This window comes from Alexandromys fortis, unplaced genomic scaffold (assembly GCF_014885135.2).
Source record: "Alexandromys fortis isolate MF-2015 unplaced genomic scaffold, M_Fortis_MF-2015_v1.1 scaffold_36, whole genome shotgun sequence".
Classification (NCBI taxonomy): domain Eukaryota; kingdom Metazoa; phylum Chordata; class Mammalia; order Rodentia; family Cricetidae; genus Alexandromys; species Alexandromys fortis.
In genome coordinates this window covers 10,470,014-10,488,930 of record NW_026067915.1, presented here as the reverse complement: position 1 = coordinate 10,488,930, position 18,917 = coordinate 10,470,014, and the positions used below count along the sequence as shown (strand labels likewise).

Here is an 18,917-nt window from a genome sequence, read left to right as displayed (position 1 = left end):
AGAGATCTGCACAGCCCATCCTGTCCTCCCCAACTTCGCCTCATATCACCTCCCTAATCTTGTCCTCTTCCAATCCAGGTGCCGGCCTCATTCCCATCAAGGCCCTGGCACACCCTGTTCTCTCCTACATCTATCAGGTCTCAGGTCATTATACAAAAACAGCTCACCTGACCGCATGTTCTCCAGTACTGTTCTCACAGTTTATTCTCTTTCAGAGCATTTAGAACTCTGTAACCATGAGTAGTCTGTGCCCTGACAAGACTATACACAAGTTCTTTGTCCATGGTTGTACACCAGTGCCTAGAACAGTTCTTGGTACAATAAAAACTTAAGAGTCCTAAGTAGTGCACACCCATAATACCAGCATTTTGAGGTAGAAAGAAAACCAGAAGTTTAAGGCCCAAATTCAAAACCAGTCTCAGTTACACGCTGAGTTCAAAGTCAGCCTGGGCAATATGGAAACCTGTCTAAAAAAACAAAAAACACCAAGCTGGACAGTGGAGGAATACACCTTTAATCCCAGAATTTGGGAGGTAGAGGCAGGTGGATCTCTATGAGTACCAAGCCAGCCTGACCTACAGAGCGAGTTCCAGGACAGTTAAGGCTGCATGGAGAAACCCTGTCTAAAAAACAAAAACAAAAATAAAAACAAACACCTCCCCCCCAAACAAAACAAAAACAGGGGACAGGGTGATGAAGACCTATAATCCCAGCTATTGTGGAATACTGCTCTTATACACTGCAAAGATTTGTCACTCATATTGGTTTAATAAAATGCTAACTGGCCAGAAGCCAGGCAGGAAGTACAAGCAGGGCAACCAGACTAGGAGAAATCTGGGAAGAAGAAAAGCAGAGAGTAGGTCACCAGCCAGATGCAGAGAAAGCAAGATGAGAATGCCTTACTGAGAAAAAGTACCAAGCCATACGGCTAAACATAAATAAGAATTATGGGTTAATTTAAGTTGTAAGAGGTAGTAAGTAATAAGCCTGAACAACAGGCCAAACAGTTTATAATATAAGCCTCTGTGTGCTTATCTGGGACTGAATGGCTGTGGGACTGGGAGGGATAGAAACTTCCCTCTACACCCAGCACCTGGGAGGTGGAAGTAGGAGGATCAGGAGTTCAAGGTCAGTCTCAGTTGTGTAGTCAATTTCAGGCCAGTCTGGAGGGTTACAGGAGACAAAACAAAGCCTCAAAAACTTTCTGGACAAGTATAAGTAAATGAGCAAATCAACCAAATCAATCAATAATGAAATTGATTACCAAAAAACTGGTTACTACAAATCTATCTGTTGTGAGATATTTCATACACTGTAAAAAAATATGTCACTGTAATTGGGTTAATAAAATAGCTATGCAGGATTTTTGAGGCAGTGAGAATGCTGGGAAGAAAAAGGGCATACTCAAGAACAGATGCCAGGGACACAGAACAAGCTGTATGGGCATTACAAAGTAAAGGTAACCGAGTCACTTAAAAGAATGTGAATTAAAAGATATGGGTTAATTTAAATTGTAAGAGCTAGTTTGAGCCAGGCAGCATTTGAAAGGCAGAAGTAGGCAGATCTCAGTGAGTTGAGGCCAGCCTAGTCTACAAAGTAAATTCCAGGACAGCCAGGGCTACACAGAGAAACCCTGTCTCAAAATAAATAAATAAATAAAAATTAAAAAAATTAAAAAGCTAGTTTGAAACAAGCCTAAGCTATCAGCCTATCAGATGAGCTTTCATAATTAATAATAAGTCTGTGTCATGATTTGGGAGCTGGCTGAAGGAACAGAAAAACCTGCCTACATATGGTGCCCAATGGTCACATATTTCCACTTAAGACTTGAGAAACCTTAAAAAAAAAAAAAAGTTCCAAACACACAAAAATGGAGCCAAACCTGGGTTACTAATTTCACAGTCTCTCATGCAGGCAGTAATTTCGAGACACATCTCCCAGCCCCAGCCAGTGGGCTTGAGTCACCAAGCTCACCATAAGCTAAGCTTCACTGCTGTATTAGTTCAAGATGTGTTACATTTGTTTACGTTGTGGAATATTTAATGATACAAAAATGTATTGTATTCTTTTGCGTTGCATTTGTTTAACTCTGTAAAGCTGTGTTACTTTGCCTGCCTAAAACACCTGATTAGTCTAATAAAGAACTGAATAGCCAATTGCTAGACAGGAGAGAGAAATAGGTGGAGCTGGCAGGTAGAAAGAATAAATAGAAGCGAGAAATAAAGAGAGGAGTGAAAAAAGGAGGGGACATCAGGGGCCAGCCACCCAGCTACTCAGCCAGCCATGGAGTAGGAAGGAAAGAAAGGTATATAGTACAGAGAAAAGAAAAGCCCAGAAGTAAAAAGTAGACAGGATAATTTAAGAAAAGCTGGTTAGAAACAAGCCAAGCTAGGGCCAGTTAAGAATAAATCTCTAATTTACTTGGGAGGTGGGTGGCAAGCCCCCAAAGAGCAAAGAGTAAAACAACAGCACTGGGCTGCAGTTTAAGATTTTCACACCTTTAATCCCAGCACTCAGGAGGCAGAGGCAGGTGAATCTCTGTGAGTTCAAGGTTAGCCTGGTCTAGGAGAGCTAGTTCCAGGACAGGCTCCAAAGCCAAGAGAAACCCCGTCTCCAAAAACAAACAAACAAAAAACTCATGCAGACAGAAAAGGTTACAGATACCCACAGATACTCAGTAATGTAGGTTCAGACAGGGAAAACTCTAGACAGGTTACAGTGTATTCAACAACGTGTGTACACTTAAGAAAAAAAAAAGAAAAAGGACATAGACAGTGATAAAAATAAATAAATAGTTTTAAAATAACAGAGTAAAGTCTTTAAAGAAAGTAATAAAAAAAAGAATATGCCATGTAGAGATGGGAAATACACAGGGAGTCTGGATCCTGTACGTTACTATGCTGTCTTTCAATTGTTTGCTGATAAACAAACAAGAGCTGCTGGGAGACACTGGATTATGGAAACTGCTAATTAAACCAACCTATAAAATTTTAAAAAGGTCTTAACTTCAAAATGGAAGTCAAAAAATACATTGCATCGGAGAAGAGGTTATGCTTTGGAAAATAAAAGGCTGTAGATTCATTCAAGGTTAAAGAGATCAGGTTTGAATTGGGGAGACCCCCTGAAAATCCTGGCTGCAAGACATAAAGAAATAAACCTAGAAAAACTACAAGGCAGGTGACATATATATTACCTGCTCAAACAGAAAACGAAAAGCCATCTTTGGCTGGCTTGTGTACAACACACAGTCTATACTTGTATTATTGCAGATACGTATGTTACCTATAAAAGTTTGTGTGTTTTCAGAGCGAGGGGACCAGATACCAATGAAAACTGGTGGCCCAGTGATCCAGCCTCTCAACCACTAGTCTCAAATATTTTACACTGGTATGGAATTTTGTATATTGACATGAATTTAGGGTTATTTTTGTTATACTGTGTATATGTTTCTACTCGTTTGACGTACTGTACCTATGCAGTTCATGTAAAAATGTACTGCAAAGTTTCAGCCTTTGAAAGCTATTTAGGATAATAAAGAAATACAAGTTAGTAGTCAACTATAATAATCAAACTTGTAGTTAGAATAGGGATGTTTTCAAGGTTAAACAGATATATTTAGATAAATGGTCTTCAAACATTTCAAAGACCTATAGGATATGGCATTTAAGATGTTTAATAACATAAAGCTTTTCATGACAATGAGACACATCTGTTCCTGGCAGCATCAATTTACTTCAGAAAGAAAGAACGACACTGAAGAACCTCCATATGGAGCTTGCTTTCCATGTGGCAAAGCTAGCCACTTGAGTAAGAAACTGCTCTTGCCTTGACTGATGACAGTATGCTGTACAAACCATACAAGCAGGATACAAAAAAGATGTCAAATTTTGCCAATATTAGGTAAGACAGTCCTTCAAAATTTCTGCTTCATAGAAGTGTCTGCCAGATATTCTAAGCCTGTAGGCCGAAGACTAGATGCTCCAACGCTGCAGAGGAATTTGGGGTTATTGTCCAAGTAGCCAGATGTCTAGCATTTCTATATTTTTGGAAGTTGTTTGCAATGTACTTTGTTTATTCAGGTAATATTATATCCTTCTGAGGTCTTTGATGGAGTTGAAGACTGGATAGTTAAAGTTTTATTTTTTCTTTGTTTTGAAAAAAGGTAAATTGGGTACAAAACTTTGGACTCACCAAGATAGAATAAATATTGTGGTATTTTCTTTGAAATTGCCAAATACGAAATGGACTAGACATTTAAATATAATTCTTACCTGATAATTGTTCTCATTGTATATAGTTTTACTATGTCTGAGTTAAAATGCTTTCTTTGTTATTTAGACAAAAAGGAGAAAACGTGAGATATTTGGTTACACTTTGTAAAGATATGTCACTATGGATTAGTTTAATAAAAAGCTGTCCTGCAAATAGCTAGGTGAGATTTTCAGGGCAGAGAGGATGTTGGGAAGAAGAGCGGAGTCACCGGGAGATGCAGAGGCAGCATGACATGTAGGAGATGAGGTTAATAAGCCATTAAGTACTCTTAACTGCTGAGCAATCCCTCCAAGCCCAAAAAATCCATTCTGAAAGGTAAAAACTGGTACAGAAAAGTGCCAAATATCAAATCCTGTATATTCATGCCTGGCAACCAGGATGTGTGGTAGTGTGATACGGCTCTAAAGAACAGCCTGCTTTTACCATCTTGCTGGCTCAGCCCATATGACTTCTCTCTCTCAGGCTCGCTCTTTTCCCTGCCCATGACTTTCCTTGGGAGATGGTTCAGGTTCTTGGCATCTCAACTTCCGTAGTTTCCACTGCATTTCTAGCTCCACTCACTGCTGTGTCCACTGCACTCCCACGGGCTACCCATGGACATCCTGACCCTGATATACATTCCTTGGTCTTTCAAGCTTTCGTGTGTGTGTGTGTGTGTGTGTGTGTGTGTGTGTGTGTGTGTGTGTTTCTTTTGGTTTTCCCTGTGTTGTTTTGTTTTGTTTGGGGGTTTTACGTTTGCTTGCTTGCTTGCTTGCTTAAAACAAGGTTTCTCTTGTTAGCCCTGGCTGTCCTGAACTCACTCTGTAGACCAGGCTTCCACTCAAACTCAGAATCTGCCTGCCTCTGCCTCCTGAATGCTGGGATTAAAAGCCAACAGGCCTGGTTCAGGCTTTTCTTTAAAATTTAGGTTGGCGCTGACACAAGGATTCAGTGGACTAAAAGCCTCTTGCTGCCAAATGACCTGAGTTTAGTCCCTCGGATCCACGTGGTGAAAGGAGAGAGCTGACTCCCACAAACTGTCCTTTGACTTCCATGGCACAAACACACTAAATAAATTAATTGAAGAAAAAATAAATTTTTAATATTTATTTACTTATGTATACAATATTCTGTCTGTGTGTATGCTGCAGGCCAGAAGAGGGCATCAGACCCCATTACAGATGGTTGTGAGCCACCATGTGGTTGCTGGGAATTGAACTCAGGACCTTTGGAAGAGGAGGCAATGAATGCTCTTAACCTCTGAGCCATTTCTCCAGCCCAGTAAAAATAAATTTTAGGTGAAGTCTCCACAAGCTCCATAATCTTATATTCTGCATTCCTTTAAAACTGCCTGGGGGCTGGAGAGATGGCTCAGAGGGTAAGAGCACTGGCTGCTCTTCCAGAGGTCCCGAGTTCAATTCCCAGCAACCACATGGTGGCTCACAACCACCTGTAATGAGACCTGGTGCCTTCCTTGCCAGCAGTACATTGTATGCTTAATCTTTAAAATAAAGTAAAATAAAACTGCCTTACCTGGGTAGTCCCACGTGAGGCTGCCAACTCAAACACTAGCTAGAGTCCCCTGAGCCATGGCTGCAGTGGTCTCTGAGTGTCAGCATAACTGAGCCCAGGTAAGACTCCTCTAGGTGATCCTGTGCAGTAGGGCATCCGAACCTTCTCTTCTCAAAGCAGTCTCTCAAATGAGCTAAAACCTTTACTGGCTTGAGCAGGATGCTAGGGGTAGAATCTGGCCAATTTCTGAGATGCTCTCAATGTGCCTTTCCTACTGCTTTGGTGTAAAGTATTATACCAGCTTCTTTAATAGTCCTAATTGCTTCCGCAGCCAAGCTTTCCTGCTCTTTCTCTGGGTATGTTGCAAGTTTTTCAAATCCTCGAGCAGTGCTTTATCTGCCCACATGCCTCTATAAACCATGCCAGCTGAATGCTGTAATGCTTGAAAGTCCCTCACCAGATAAATTAATTCTATCACTTTAAAAAAATTAATATTTTTCTCTGACAATTTCATATATGGATATAATATATTCTGGTTACTATAATCCGTACACTCTCTTCTCCTCCATCATCAACCTCACCTCCCCCTTCTCCTCCACCATCAACCTCACCTTCCCTCACCTTTTTTTTTTCTGAGATGGGGTTTCATATAGTCCAGTTTCATATAGTCCCAAACTTCCTATGAGGATAACCTTGAATTTCTGATCCTCCTGTCTCCACCTCCCGATTCCTGGAATGACAGGCATTTGCCACCATATTCCACTTATGTAGTATTAAGGATCAAATCTAGGACTTTGTGCATGCTAGGCAAGCATTCTACAAGCTGAGTTACATCGCCCAACACCAATCCATCATCCTTAACTTAGCCTCACACAAAATCTCAGACCCAGACAAAACACAGATAATTTCTTTCTTCTTCTGGTGCTCAGGGTGGAACGGTCCTAGACCACTACAATTCCCAGTCCTCTGTTTACTTTTTAAAGAATCTTAGACAGTCTCAGTAGGTTACCTAGGCAGGCAATGAACTTGTCATCCTCCTGCCTCAATCTACTTAGGAGATGGGATTATAAACCTGCACCAGGCCTGACCAAAGTGTCGACTGTTTTCCTGCTCCCACCCAAAGCCTCTCAGCAGTCTTTACCACCCACATCTTATCAGCATCAGTCTGCAGCTGAATCACCTAAATTCTGTAGACAGCAATGCAGGGCTTCCCTAGCCCACAGCTCTAAACTATTTTGTTTTTGAGACAGTCTCTCTACACAGCCCCAGCTGTCCTAGAACTCACTATGTAGACCAGGCTGGCCTCAAACTCAGAGATCTACCTGCCTCTAGGACCAAAGATGCGTGCCACCATTCCCAGCTCTCCAAACTCTGTACAGTTCCTGTATACCAGTTCCCAAGGCTTCAAAACCAGAAGGTGTGGTAGTCACAGCAACAACCTCATTTCTCCGGGACCAATTTTCCCCTTAGACATTGTTGCTATGATGAAATACTGACATGAATAACTTAAAAGGATGATTTATTTTGGCTCAGGTTCAGAGGCTCCAGTCTGGTATGACAGAGAAGGAACGGTGGGACAATGTAGCTTCATCACAGTGACCAGGAAGGAGAGAGAGAGAGAGAGAGAGAGAGAGAGAGAGAGAGAGAGAGAGAGAGAGAATGTCTGCAGTAGCAGGCTTTCTCCTTTGCCTCCTTTTATTCAGTTTGGGCCCTGTCTATTCAATGGAGCTGCATAAACAGGGTGGCCCCAAATTAATCCTCTCTGGAGATAAAGCTCACAGAACAAACAGGTGTTTCACTAATCTAGGTGCCTGTCTCATTCCAATCAAATTGACAGAATTAACCCATGCCATGCCTAGTTATATAACTGAAAAGGAAAGATGAAATTAACTTTTGCAGATATTACTATATCTCTAGAAAAGCCATGAAAATCTTTTACCGTTACTAAGAGAACCATATAAATCAGTGATGTATTACTACAGACATGTATGAAATCCATGCCAGGGTAACGGAGCTTGCCACCAGCCCGATGACCTGAGCTGGTGTTCAGGACTCACTGGGCAGATAGAGATAAACGGTCCTCTGCCCTGCACACAGCAATGGTAGCTCATGTGAGTGCACACACACAAGAACAACCAGAAAAGTTTCAAAAGATAGCAATGGCTTAACATCTACCATGAATAAGCAGAAAACGTAAATAATTCAAAATACTAACACAGCAAAACAAAAAAAATCTGAGAAATACTTAAAGATCTTTCAAAATCCAAGGAACACAAATAACTTGAACAAAGAGAAAAGTCATCACCTGTTCTCTCTCAGTAAGGATGGGTATCAGAAGAACATCACATACTGGGTGTGGTGGTACACACCTTGAGTCCCAGTTCAGCAAATTGATGAGCTGGATGGAGGCCAGCCTGGTGTACGCTGAGCTCCAGGCCAGCCAGCACTGCATAGTAAAATACTATCTCGAAATCATTCTTCGTACATGAATCTAAAAACGCAGCACAGGCCCAATAAAAACATACAGGACTTAGCCTGGCAGTGGTGGTGCACACCCAGAGTCGGAAGGAAGGTGCATCTCTGAGTTCAAGGCCAGTCTGGTAAACAGAGTGAGTTCCAGGCCAGCCAGAGCTACAGAGGGAAACCATGTCTCCAAAAAAAAAAAAAAAAAAAAACCAAGAAAAACCATAACGACTTTTTTTTTTGTTTTGTTTTGTTTTGTTTTTTCGAGACAGGGTTTCTCTGTAGCTTTGGTGCCTGTCCTGGAACTAGCTCTTGTAGACCAGGCTGGCCTCGAACTCACAGAGATCCGCCTGCCTCTGCCTCCCGAGTGCTGGGACTAAAGGCGTGCACCACCACCGCCCGACGACTTATTTTTTTAAACATTTTTTAAGATTCACTCAATTTGGGGCTGGAGAGATGGCTCAGTGGTTAAGAGGAGTGGCTGCTCTTCCACAGGTCGTGAGTTCGATTCCCAGCAACCACATGGTGGGTCACAACCATCTGTAATGAGGTCTGGCGCTCTCTTCTGGTGTGTCAGCATACATGGAGGCAGAATGTTGTATTCATAATAAATAAATCTTAAAAAAAAAAATTCACTCAATTTTATGCGAGTGTTTTGTCTGCATGTAGGTATGCACAACGACATTTACCAAATATCACACCAAATTATAAAGTAGTTAAAAGTGGTACTAACTCATGAACTCAGCTTACTGTAACAGAACAAGAACTCCATCAACAGACCCACAAGTACATATGGCAAAGTATACCACATATAGAACATGATAAAAAGGGCAAGAGAGATGGCTCAGCGGTTAAGAGGCTGCTCTTCCAGAGGACCAGGGTTCAATTCCCAGCACCCACATGGCAGCTCACAACTGTCTGTAACTCCAGTTCTACAGGATGACACCCTTACACAGTCATACATGCAGGCAAAACACCAAAGCACATAAAAATAAATATTTTTTAAAAAAACAAAGTTAAAATTAAAAAACAATGAAGGAAGCTTTCCTGTAGAGGCAGCAACCTCCTTCCGGCTTCTGTGACTGTGTTCAAAGATGAACAGCTCTGTGTTCATCTGGACAGCCTCAGCACCCTTGACTGACTGCAATCCCTCGAGGAAGGAGGTCATGGCTGAATTACCCCGTGTTCCCTGCGTGCACCTGGTGCCTCACGTGGACCAGGGTGGAAAGTCACTGCAGCTGGGTCCACTGAGTTAAACTAGTCCACCAGTGCAAACAATTCAGCATAATGGGAAAGAAAGCTGTCTTTTTGTTTAAGCTGTTTTGCAAAGTATTAATGCCCAGGGCAGAAAACTTAGCTTCTCTAATTATCAAAATTAGCCAAATGCTAGAGGAATTTTCAGCAGACCAAGCTAACTGTATTAAAAATAGAAAGGAATTTCCTTTTATTTCAGTTCATGAATGAAAGTGGATTTCTGAAACCCGAGGCAAAGCACTAAGAGGACTCTGTCTGACACATTCTAGAGTCACTGATGGGATAGCACAGCAACCCCTCCAGTAAGGAAGAACTAATTGTGATGGTTGTCATAGCCATATACATGACTTCACAATCAAGTATCAATAAATAGTCTATTTTTACACATTTGTGACTGAGTCATGACTTACTAGAAAAATGACTGAACTGATTCATCACTGCTAATATGAGGAAAGAAAACATTTTAATTTCATTTTTAAGATGTTTACTTAAATATATATGTGTATCTGCATATGTATATGAAGACAGGCACTCAATGCCCAGGGAGCAAAGGAGCAGGCAGGGTGTCCAATGCCCTGAAAAGGAGTTGAGGGTAGTTGTAAAATGTCTGATTCGGACGCTGAGAACGGAACCCGGGTCCTCTACAAGAGCAGCAAGGACTCTTAAGCACTGAACCATCTCTCCAGCTCCCAAAGAATCTATTTTGTTTGAGGTTTGTTTTTTTTTTATATATTTATTTATTATTTATTATGTATACAATATTCTTTCTGTGTGTATGCTTGCAGGCCGGAAGAGGGCACCAGATCTCATTACAGATGGTTGTGAGCCACCACGTGGTTGCTGGGAATTGAGCTCAGGACCTTTGGAAGACCAGGTAATGCTCTTAACCGCTGAGCCATCTCTCCAGCCCATTGGGGTTTGTTTTTGCTTTTTTGTTTGCTTGCTTGTGTCTTTGTTTTTCGAGACAGGGTTTCTCTGCAGAACAGTTTTGGCTGTCCAGGAATTAGCGTTGACCTTGAACTCACAAAGCTCTGCCTGCCTGAGTGCAAGCATTAAAGGCCCATGCCACCAACGTGGCTCAAAGAATCTATTCTTTTTTTTTAAAATATTTATTTGTTATGTATACAATATTCTGTCTGTGTGTATGTCTGCAGGCCAGAAGAGGGCACCAGACCTCATTACAGATGGTTGTGAGCCACCATGTGGTTGCTGGGAATTGAACTCAGGACCTTTGGAAGAGCAGGCAATGCTCTTAACCTCTGAGCCATCTCTCCAGCCCAAAGAATCTACTCTTAAAGCTAGAAAAATTACCAAGCGCAGCCCTGACGTGCCAAGATAAAACCCTTGGCCCAGGAAGCTGTTCTCAGCCCCAGCAGGAAGCTGTTCTCAGCCTCAGCAGGTGCTGGCAGAAGCAAGGCCAGGACCGCACTCATGCTGCTAGCCATGTACCAGCACAATCAGGTCACACCAGCTAGCTACTGTGACCATCAGGACACACTCTTGCCTGATTTCCTGCTGGTACTGTGTTCTGACGAAGACTCTAGACAATGTATATAACCCAAACATCTAGGAGAGAATCTTTGTCATTAGCACTTCCAGACTCCCTACTGTAAATGCTATCTGGAAGACAGTTCTGCTCTGACCACAACGAATACAAAGAGACAAAGAGCTGTCCGTGAGTGGAGAGTGACACAGAAGGCCCCAAAGAGGCGGCTCACCTGGGGTCCTTTTTCTAGGAACCAGAGTCTCGGAGCCCTCAAAGCTCTCAAGACAACAGCTGCAGAGTAGAGTGGCTCCTTCCATTAACATCTGCCAGAGCCGACTCTCCATCCCTGCTACTCTTTCTTGCCCATCTGCCCCCATGTTTCCATCCTACTCCTTCTGTATTCTTTTCATTTTTCACATGTGTAATATTCATGTGTGTACACATGTATGTGTATTATACATGTATAATGTATATGTGTATTACACGTGTGAATGGGTGTGCATGTCAAAGTCTGTAGTTGCTAACCATAATCAATTTTCTACTCCATTGAGTCAGGGTCCCTTAATCAAACCCAACCCAGCCATTCTTCCTGGCCTTGTCTTGGTCTTCCCAGGCTGGAACTACAGTCAGTGGCCATCTTAACTGCTGAGCTTTATCTCCACTCCCCTTCTATACACTAGGAGCAGAGTGGTGTGCTGTTGGGCTAACTATGAAGACACAACTCAAAATGCAAACACGACTATAATTTGTTACTTTCTAGTGGCCATTCCCCCAGCACAGAAACATCACCTGGCTTGTGACTCTTCTTTAAGATTCACTTTTATTGCTTATGTGTATGTTGGTGTCTAGGGTGTCATGTTAGAGTGTCATGTGGGTGTGGGGGGAGTACCTGCAAAGGCTAGAAGAGGACATTGGGTCCCTTGAAGTTGCAATTATAGAAGTTTGTAAGGTCCTATAATGTAGAGTTGAATTTCAAATTCTAGTTCTCATGATAGAGGAATAAGAACTCCTTTTTTTCTGGTTTTTTATTTGTTTGTTCTGTTTTGTTTTTTGCTTTTTTGAAACTGGGTTTCCCTGTGTAATAGCCCTCACTGTTCTGGAATTAATTCTGTAGACCAGACTGGTCTCGAAATCACAGGGATCTGTCTGCCTCGGTCTCCCGAGTGCCGGGATTAAAGGAATGTGTTATCACCAGTCCAACGCAATAAACACTCTTAACTGATATCTCTCCAGCCTGTGAATTTACTTTTTGTTTGTTTTTAATCTTTTTTTTTTTCCAAGACATAGTTTATCTGCGTAGTCCTGACTGTCCTGAAGCTCTGAAAACCAGATTGGCCTGGAATTTGGAGATCTACCTGCCTTTGCCTACCAAATGCTGGGATTAAAGATGTGTGCCATGCTGGGCAGTGGTGGCACATGCCTTTAATCCCAGCACTCAGGAGGCAGACAGGCAGATCTCTGTGAGTTAGTTAGAAGCCAGCCAGCCTGGTCTACAGAGTAAGTTCCAGGCCAGGCCTCCAAAGCTATAAAGAAACCTGTCTCAAAAAAAAAAAAAAGTATGTGTGCCACTATCACCTGATGAATTTGTTTTTAAGTAATATTAATGGGACTACAGAAATACATACACTCAGGTACAAACACATAAAATAATAAATAAATCTTTGGAGTTTTTTAGATTAGATTATTTTATGTGTATGAGTATTTTGTTTGAATGTCTGTGCATCCATCATAAGCATGCCTGACGCCCTCAGAAATCAGAAATCCCCTGGATCCCCTGGAACTGGAGTTAAATGGTTCTGAGTCACCATTTGAGTGCTGGGAATTGAATCTGGGTCCTCTGCAAGAACAAGTGATCTTAACCACTGATCTATTTCTCCAGCCCAATAAATAAATCTTCAAAAAACAGTAAGAAGTTAAGAATGAGAGAGGAAGATACTTGACATCAACCTAAGGCCGCCACACTCACAGCACAAGAACACATACATACACCACACACAAGCCCACACGTACACATAAATCAAACACATAATAAAAACAAAAATTTGTCTCAGCCAGGTGGTGCTGGCACACACCTTTAATCCCAGCACTTGAGAGGCAGAAGCAGGTGGATCTCTGAGTTCGAGGCCAGCCTGGTCTGCATAGTAAGTTCCAAGATAGACAAGGGTATACAGAGAAACCTGCCTTGAAAAACAAAAGCAAAAAATATTTGTTTCTGATACCCAACTAGGATTTATTTCCAGAATATAAGATTGGTTCAACAAACAGAATATAATTAACATAACATACCACATTAACAGAAGAGAGCTGGGGATACAACTCAGCAGAGTGCCTGCCTAGTATGTATGAAACCCTGAATTCAAAACCCACCACCATCACATAAAATCCCATGTATTAACAAGCACCTGCGATGTCAGTTCTTGAGATAAAGGCAGGAAGATCATAAGTCCGAGGTCACCCTCTATTGTACGGCAATCTCAAGACTATCCTGGACTCTATGTGACTCCGTCTCAAAATAACAAAAAATAAGATTAAGGAAAAAATTATGGGTGATGCTGACTAGTCTAAAGAGCGAGTTTCAGATCAGTCAGGGCTACACAGTGAAACCCTGCCTCAAAAAACAAAAGATTAATTAAGTACAAATAATAAGTGATTGTGAAGTACGGTATCCTAAATGGGGCATCTCAACAGCACCGCAGCCCAGCACCCAGAGAACGTCGAGGAAGAACAACTAGAAAGATTCTAAGAGCCAGAGGCTGAGGAAGACTGTGGTAAACAGGGTCTTTTGGACATGGCATGAACACTGTACTCATGAACTCACAGCTGTGGCTGACTGCGTAAGATCTGTATGAGATCAAGCCAGTCAACACTCCAACAACAGGGAAGGGTGCCACAGGCCCCACTACTAGCTGAAGAGCTACTGACAGTTGATGGCTGCTTGGGTAAGAGGAGTAGTTTTCATTGGGGATGTGACCCATGGTCCATCGCCCATGCTCCAGAGGACGGGCCTACACACGAGCAAGCACCTGACTTAGTTACATAAAAAAGAGAGAACATGAAGTTGGAAAGATGATGTGGGAAGAAGTCTAGGAGAAGTTGGAGGGAAAGAGGACAGAGAGGATCTAAATTCATTGCATACTTGTATGAAGTCACCAAAGAACAAACAAATAAAAATCACAATGATCATCTCAACTAGTATTAAAAAACTGTGTCAAGCCAGGCAGTGGTGGCGCACGCCTTTAACCCCAGCACTCAAGAGAGAGAGGCAGGTGGATTTCTGTGACTCTGAGGCCAGACTGGTCTACAAAGCTAGTTCCAGGACAGCCAGAGCTGCCTCAAGAGGGAAAAAAAAAAAAAAAAAAAAAAAAAAAAAAAAAAAGAAACCATGCCTCAAGAGGAAAAAAAAAGGTCAAAATCTCTTGATTTAAAACTAACTAGAAACAGAAGAAAACTTCCTCAACACACACATAAAAGCTACATATGAAAAATGCACAGCTGCCCAGCCTGGTGGCGCACATCTTTAATCCCTGCACTCAAGAAGCGGAGGCAGGCAGGTCTCTGAGTTCAAGGTCAGTCTGGTCTACACAAGGAGTTCCAGGACCCTGTCTCAAAAAAAAAAAAAAAAAAGTCATATTCAGCAGGTGAATGAAACAAAGACTTGAAGCTTTTCCCAAAATCAAAAAACAAGGATGTCCATTTTTGCCACTTTTATGTTATATCATACTGAAGGTACCAACCAAAACAATGGGAAAATTCTTCTCCCCCTCCTCACCCACTCTTCTCCTTAGGTATCTGAAGTCAAAAGGCAAAAATAAAATTAATTCTATTCCACATGGCATGACTGTAAAATACAATCATATGTCCTTGCATATGTGTATATATATGAATATGTACATGAGTATTGAGGTGCTGCAAATGAGTTCATAGGGACCACTCTGTGCGGAAAACCAGGTCAATATCAGGTATATTCTTGTCTTTAATTTGTTTCATTTTGTTTTGTTTGTTTTTCAAGAAAGGGTTTCTCTGTGTAACAGCTCTGGCTGTCCTGGAACTGGATTTGTAGAGCAGGCTGGCCTCAGACTCACAGAGATCTACCTGCCTCTGCCCGCTGAGTGCTGAGATTAAAGGCGTGCGCCACCAACACCCAGTTTACTTCAGTGAACTATTGTTGAACATGTACAAGATGTACGCTGGGGTGTGTGCAGGCAACAGTGCCCATGTGGAGATCAGAGGACAACTCTGTGGAGTCAGTTATCTCAATTTACTTTTAGGAGGATTTTGGGGTCAAACTCAGGTCACCGGATTCATGGGGCAAATGTTTTTGTTTTCTGAGCCCTCTTTAAGCGCCTTCGTTTCTTTTTCCTTTTTTTTTTTTTCAAAGATTTTTGCTTCTTTGGTATGGTGGGAGAGGCCTTTAATTCCAGCTCTCAGGAGGTAAAAACAGGCAGATCCCTGAATTCAAGATCAGTCTGGCATACAGAATGAGTTCAAGAACAACAAGGGATACACAGAGAAACCCTATAACAAAAATCAAAACAAAATGTTGTTTCTTTACACAACTGTCAAGACACAGGGGAGGGTACACATGAATTCAGTGCCTGTGGAATCCAGAAGAGTGCACTGGATCCCCTGGAGCTGGAGTTATAGGCAGTTATGAGCTACTAGGTGGGTGCAGTAACCAAACTCAGGTGCTCTATAAGAACACAGAACATCCAGAAAATGGGAGAAAGTATCGGCAAATTGTTTATCTGACAAAGAATTAACATCTAAAGTATATTAAGAAGTTTTATAATATAACCCAACAAGAGAACCCAGCACAATTTACAAACACACAAAGCAGGCAGGAGAGCTCTCCAGTCGTTACAAGTGTGCACTGCTTCTGCCAGGACTCACATCAGACGCTTCACAAACACCTGTGACTCCAACTCCAGCTTTTAGATTCCTTGAGCCTCTGCACTCATGAGAACAGACCCACACACAGACACAAACATCTACATGTAATTAAAAATAACAGAAGTTAAGTCTAGAAGGTGGAGACATGGCTCATCAGTTAAGAGCACTGACTACTCTTCTAAAAACCACAGTTTGTTTCCAATAACTCACATGGCAACTCACATCCAGCTCCAAAGGTTCTGACACACCTCTGCCTCCTCGGGCACTGCATGTATGTGGCGCACAAACAAACATACAGACAAAACACCCATCCATATACATAAAAATAAATAAATCTAAAAATGTGCAAAGAGCTTAAATATCATTTATGATAAATGACACAAATGGCCTACAGATCATTTAAAGTATAAGAAAGGATTTGGGCAGGTCATATATGAATTTTATGCTATTTTATAGAAAAACTGTCAAAAACCTACAGATTTTAATGCCTAATGGGGATCCTGAACTCAATCCTCTATAAATCCTGAGGGACAACTGTATATCCAAGTGGGCATGCAGAAAATATATAAGGAGCTAAACGCAAGAATTCAAAGATCTATCTGTATAATGGTATTACTAAATATTCTCAGTCTTCTGATGATGATTAATTGTGCACCATGTCCCTAACATCATCATTCCCAATAACCAAAAGGCAGAAATAGCTCCAATGTTCATTAAAAGATGAAGAGATTTCTCTTAAAATGTGGATCTTTAGCATTGCCTTTAATCCCAGCACTTGGGGAAACAGGCAGGTTCAAATCCAGGCTGGTCTGTGATTTCCAGGACAGCCCAGGCTATGCAGAGAAACCCTGTCTTGAAAAAAAAAAAAATGTGAATATACATACAAAATAATGTAATTCAATCTGAAAAAGGAATGAGACATAATAAACAATACATGATGAACCCTGAAAACAAGGTGAAAGGAAACAGAAGAGAAATACATGAGGCTGGAGAGATGGCCAGCAGTGAAAGGCCTTGTTCCCGCAGAGGGTCAGGGCTTGGTTTCCAGCACCCACACAGTTGTTCCCAACCATCCCTAACTTCAGTTCCAGGGATACTGACACCCTCTTCTGACCTCAGGAGACACCAGGCATAAATATGGTACACATACACACACACAACTAAAACACTCATATATATAAAATAAAAATCTAAATGTATACTTTACACTTCCTTCAGATGACAGAAATTATCATAAGCAAGCTCACAGAGAGTGGAACACAGTTTGCCAGGACTGGAAGACAGGTTAATGAAGGGACTGTTTAGTGGGGACAGTTTCTGTGTAGAATTATATAAAAATTCTGGAAATGGATAGTAATTACAGCTATACAGTACTGTGAGTATATTTAATATTCCCAACTACTACATTAATCACTAAAATTGTAAATTTTATGTTATGTATTATTTTCCACAAATTAAAACATTTTTAAAAATGAGAAAAGTATAGCAAGTAGAGTGGAGAAGATGATGAAACGAGAGCCCCGTCTTACTGCAATCTGCCAGCTCAGAAAAAAAAAAAAAAAAAAAATCTGCCAGCTCAGATTCAACTCCGCGACAGGGGCTGCTTCCCACCACTCACACCACCTCCTGTTATCTCCCATTTTCCAACTGTGAAGTCAGTGGATGCAGCAACAGGAAAACACAACTGTGGTCAGTCACACACGTCTGCACACAAGCTTAACCCCTAACTGGCTAGTGACCCATGGCCAGGGAGAAAACTTGCCTGAAATTCACCCAGAAAAGAGCTAACACTATCATCCCATCTGTTCACATGGGACTTGAGAAGCTAACACAGGAGCCCCGAGCACAGTGCCCAACAGCACAAGCATTCAAAACACTCAATAGTCCCCAGAAGTATCACTTTAGGTGGCAAAAGTCACCTGATCTTGTTTCTTCAGCAAACTCAGGATGGTAGTAAGTTACAGGGGCAGGAGCTCATGTGGCCGTCTGGAGAAGTGGTTTGAAGGCCTGATCCTCCGTGTACAAGCTGGAAGCAACTGGCTCAGTGGGAGAGATAGCAGAAACCACACGTACCAGACATGTCAGAGCCAACAAATGGATAACGCAGCATGAGCAAACAGCACATGATCCCAAGTCTCCTAGGCTCCCTGAGACACATTCATCTGAAGTGCTCCTAAACTGTGGGCACCCTAAAGTTTACCACCCACATTAAATACATATGTACAGCAGTCACGGTTTTTTTCCCAACTGGACTGTGAAGCAGCTTACATATGACGTCAGGCAAATCACAATTTTTATGGTTCTGTGTTCTAGCCACAAACTAAGAATAAAGTTTTTGACCCGCTACAGAAGAGTAATCTAAATTGGTGGTGGGGATTCCCAAGCCAGTGGCTCTACAGCACATAGAACCCTCTGGAGAGGTACTTTTTCTTCCTTTTTTCTTTTGCCACAGTAGCAAAAGAGAGAGTATTCAACAACAAATGAGTTCCAAGTAAGTCCAGTTCTTCCATTTCAACTTAGACTGATGAGCAGGAGCAGTGGCACACACATCTGCTATCCCACATAACTCAGGAAACTGAGGCAGGACGATGAAACACTGTGGTCAGCCTGGGCAACGAAGCCCAACTCAAAATAAAGAGCCACAGATGTTGCTCAGTGGTACACCAATGTCCTAGTCCCACATCCCCAAATAACGAAATAACAACTATAGAAATAACGTTTATACTTGTAATTTGCTGTTGGTCGTTTCCTAAAGACTGCGTGCCCAAGCAGAAACGCTGCAAATATATAAAGAGCGCTTTAGATCTGAGATACAACAATACAGACTTAAAAAGATACAATCTTCAATTAAGCATCATTCAGCATGCACCTAAAACGTATTCAGCACTAACTAGACACACTTGATCCTGACTCTCTAATAAAAGCTTCAATCTGTAGCAAACAACACCCTGAGATGGCAGCACACCGCATAAGCGAACTCTACAAACGCACACGAAGATAACATCATTAGACTGTTCCTATGTCGACTTCACAAAAATTATTGCAAGATCACCAGAGAGCG

At 41.7% G+C, this 18,917-nt stretch overlaps 1 protein-coding gene across 3 annotated transcripts in view; it reads right to left on the bottom strand.

Annotated features, from left to right (window-relative positions):
• The window catches only part of Scap (SREBF chaperone), a 59,933-nt gene that overhangs the window by 40,238 nt on the left and 778 nt on the right, over positions 1-18,917 (bottom strand). The window lies entirely within an intron of this gene.